The sequence below is a fragment of the Galeopterus variegatus genome, unplaced genomic scaffold (assembly GCF_000696425.1).
Source record: "Galeopterus variegatus unplaced genomic scaffold, G_variegatus-3.0.2 Scaffold1087, whole genome shotgun sequence".
NCBI classification, from domain to species: Eukaryota; Metazoa; Chordata; class Mammalia; order Dermoptera; family Cynocephalidae; genus Galeopterus; species Galeopterus variegatus.
Window position 1 is genome coordinate 437,928 of NW_007727198.1, and position 4,634 is coordinate 442,561.

Consider the following 4,634-nt stretch of genomic DNA (forward strand, 5'->3'; position numbering starts at 1 on the left):
ACAGGTGCCCCACGGAGCTCATGGATTGAACTGATGCCCTGAGATTCCATCTGCCCTCACCGTTCTGTCATTCTCTAGAGCACTGTTTTTCTGTCAGGGACTTTGCATCCCAGGGGGTATGTGGCCATGTCAGGACACGTTTCTGGTCATCACAACAGGGGGAGTGCTACTGGCATCTAGTGGGTAGAAGCCAGGCATGCACTCAGCATCCTATAATGTATAGGACAGTTCCCCACAACAAGGAATGATTCAGCCCGAAACGTTAATAAGTCCAAGTTTAAGAACCCCTGCTTTAAGGAGTCCTTCCATGCTGTGCAATGTTCCTTTAATGCCTGTTTCACATGAACTGCTTTATTTTTCATTGCTGCTGCTGATACCAAATGCCAATGAACCCCCAATACCTGCTGCCATGATCAAAGTTCCGAACAGCTATCCCCTCTAAGAAGCATTATTTTCAGGAATGCTGTCACATGGATTGACTCCATCTGGCCCTCTTGGTGTTCCTCAAAATGGTGGCACTAAGTTATTCACATCTGTGTGAGGAAGCATCCAGCAATAACTTGCCCATTATTTCTGTGATGACTTAACGTAAAGCTTGTGCTTATATTGGGCAAGGTTGGACATAAGTACTCCTGTTCTCTGTCTTGTATGTTGTGGCCTAATTTCCAGAGAAATAAAATCTGGCTTCCAAACCTAACCCTCAGCACCACTCCTTTCTTCTCCCTAGACATTCCTGTCTTGGAATTCTCAGCTGGATCATTGGGTTCTGGGTTAACAGATTTAGTCCTATGCATCTCAACCTCTCATTTTCCTCCTTATTTTGGAGGCCTTTGTTATCATCTAAAGGCTACAATGTTGACCTTAACATCTGAATATTGGACTTGGACATCTAAAAATGTTGGACTTCAACTAAGGCACTTTAGCATCTGCTGTTGTTTCAATGTTTGTGTCTCTCCAAAATTCATGTTGAAACTTAATCCTGAATGCATCAGTATAAAGAGGTGGGGTCTTTAGAAGGTGATTAAGCCATGAGGCTTTGCCCTCATGGATGGGATTAGTGCCCTTATAAAAGAGCTTGAGGGAGTGAGTTTGTCCCTTTTGCTCTTCTGCCTGCCTCTTCCACAACGTGAGGACACAGCATTCATCCCTTTTCCCTTCCACCATGTGAGGATGTGGTGAGAAGGTGCCATCTTCGAAGCAGATAGCAAGCCCTTACCAGAAACTGAACCTGCCAGATCCTTGATCTTGGACTTCACACCATACAGAACTTTTAGAAATAAATTTCTATTGTTTATAAATTTCCCACTCTCAGGTATTTTGTTACAGCAGTAGAAGCAGACTAAGACAGCATCCTTAGTAGTATGTATGCCACAGGATGAGAGCATTTCAGTTAAGGGACCCAGAAATGGCCCAAAGCAGAGATGGAGAAAGTAAGGCTCCAAGGAGGAAACGACTTGTTCAAGGACACAAAGCTAATTTCTACGAGTCACAACCCAGAAGGCTACTAATTTTCCTACCATACCATTAATGCCTCTACTAATGCCAAAATGCATATATATTGTGAATCATTCTCCAAACATCTTGAAGCACTTTACATGATTTAAAAATGCTTTCATATCAAATATGAAATTTTGAGGCACGATTTTACTAATGATTGTCTAAGTATTATTATCACCTCTCTGAGTGAGACTCAGAGACATGATGTGACTTGCAGAGCTGAAAACAGAATCCAGGTATACAGACCCCTTTCTAGTGCAACATGCCAATCAGAATGTTGATTGTCAGTGAGGAGCAGACTGGCATGAATGTTGTACATGCAATCAAGTTATGTCAGAACCCAATCAAGTGATGCAGGCAATCACCTGGGTAACGAGGACAGAAACACAGGATTTGAGCTAAATTAACCAGATTATCGGCACATCCAACTGATTTGTTCTGACCTAAGACAATATGCCAGCTTGAGAACTTCCCCACAGACATGGTTTGTAGATGTCTTAAGGGAAGCTCTGAAACCACTGCAAAAATCTGCAGTAGCTAAGTGTAGATACCATTTCTCAGACATATATAGGAGACTCTTTTTTTCTAGAATGCTCAAAAGGGGGATGTCTCTACGTCTCAAGGATCAACAAGACACACGGAAGTGCCCTAGTGGTGTGCCCTATGTAAGAGGACTTGGCATTTCCTAGTCATTTTCTGACCATAGCTCCATCATATGAAATAATAATAATAATAATAATAATAATAATAATAATAATAAGCTATTCCAATTTTATACCCCTAAATATTTACCAAATACTTACTATGTGCTGCACATTGTGCATGAATGATGTACATACTGGTAGCAGAGAGATGATAAACAAAACCCAACCCCTGAACTCCAGGAGCTTACAAAACAGTGGGAGCTGAGAGTAATGGTGTGACTCAGACTTACACAGACATTAAGAACACAGCAGAAAGTGCTAAAAACACCTGCTATTACTTCTATCCGGAACACTCTTCCCTCCCACGTTGCCCAGTTATTATCATTTCTTCTGTTGAAAGCTTCTGTATCTTGATTCCCCCCAGTGGACTTTGTGTCCCTCCACTATGCTTATGCAGTAGAATTGGCATCCTTCTGCCACAATATTATCACAATCTATGGCCTCCACCCTCAATAACATATAAGTTTTTAAAGAAGAGGAAGTTCGTATTTCTGTATCCTCAGAGCCTAGCACAGTGCTTGGAACATGGAAAGTGCTTATTATATCGTTGCTTAAGTTTTAAAAAAGTGAATGAAGGAATATATACATGTACTCTGCAGAACAAAGGAAAGAGTTTGTTACTGATTGAGCAGTGTATGAAAGGTTGCATCAAGGAGATAGCATACAATGGGTCTTGAAGAATGGATATGATTTGGACATGAGCAAAGACACAGAGATCAGAAAGAACCAGGCCAGAAATGTGCTTTAAAAATAATACTTGGAGAAATAATAATACTTTGAGAGGGCTTCTGCTTCTATCATGGTGAAATCATTGGTACTAAGCTTCCTGTCCCACCAAAAAAACTTAGAAAACTGGACAAAATATGTGAAACAACTATTTTCAGACACAAAATTATGATCCAAAAGACAATTAAAAAAATCAAGGTGAGCCTTACTTTTTTTCTCCATAGTGCAAGGAGAGGGAACTTCAACAGCTCACAGTAGACACACAGAATTCAGGAGAGAGAGATTAGAGTTAAAGAAAGCTGAGGTAAGTGGAATATAATGGGCAGAGCACAGGAGAGGAAAGGGATATGCAGGGGCAGACCTCCAGAAATCTGCATAGGGGTACCCCTGAGTCTGTTGCTGAATACTGAGTCACATACACATGTGTGGTGAAATTCCATGTAGCTAGACAAAGGAAACTACCAGGGTGCTGTAAGCTGAAAAATCTACAGAACTCACACAGGGATAGGAGACATTTGAGTTTTGGCCAGATAGAGGAGAGAGGATTAGTTGAACACCCAGGGAATTCAGTACAGGCCATAGAAGTCCTGAGTATAGTTTACAGTAGATCCATTATAACAAAATGTAAAAATGAGGCTCGAAAATATCATAATGAACTGTACCGGTAACATAACAGCCTGTCAGACAAAGCCCAACATTCTTTGCAGGAAGACAACAAAGTCCAGATGCTCCAACAACATTTTATTCTCATTTCAAAAATTATTAGACATGCAAAGAAACAGGAAAACATTACCCACGACTAGGGGAAAAGTCAGTCAATGGAAATAAAACCAAACCAGCAGAGCTGGTAGAAATAGTAGACAATAACTTTAAAATAGCTACTTTAAATATGCTCGAGAAAATATAGGCAACCATATGAATACAATGAGGGGAGAAATGGAAGATATAAAAAAGAAACAAATACAACTTCTAAATTTTAAAAATACATTTAATGTGAAAAGTAATGTGGAATGAAAGTATATATTGAAAGGTTTGTAATTTAATAGCAAATTAGACATCCCAAAAGAAAAGATCAGTGACTTTGATGACAGAGCAAAAGAATCCAACTACAATGAAACACAGAAGGAAAAAATGCCAAAACAAAAGCAACAGAGTAGACATTTGTGGTGATATGTACAATCAATTATTTTTCAATAAGAAAAAGAAAAGAAACTAAGGCATCATCTCAATCTTTTAGGAACTCATAGTGGTTGAGAAAAGAGATAAATGACTACGATACCCAATGGAGTTAATGATAATTGCCCTCAGAGGCTACTATGATCTGACTGGGTCCCCCAAAATTCATATGGTGAAACTTAATTGCCAATGTGATAGTAGCAAGAGGTGAGGAAATCATGAGAACTTCATCCTCCTAAATGGGATTAATACCTTACAAAGGAGGCTTCACACAGTGTTTGCCCCTTTTGTCCTTCCGCCTTCTGCCATGTGAGGACACAAAGCTCAGCCCTCACCAGAAACTGAACCTGCTCGTGCCTTTATCTTTGACTTCTCAGCCTCCATAACAATGGAAAAATAAATGTATATTCTTTATAAATTTAAAAAAAAGAGATAGATCTGTGGGACAATATCAAACAATCTAACATGTGTGTAATTTAATTCCTAGAATGAAGCAACAGGAGAAAGTTGGAAAATGTATTTAAAGCAATA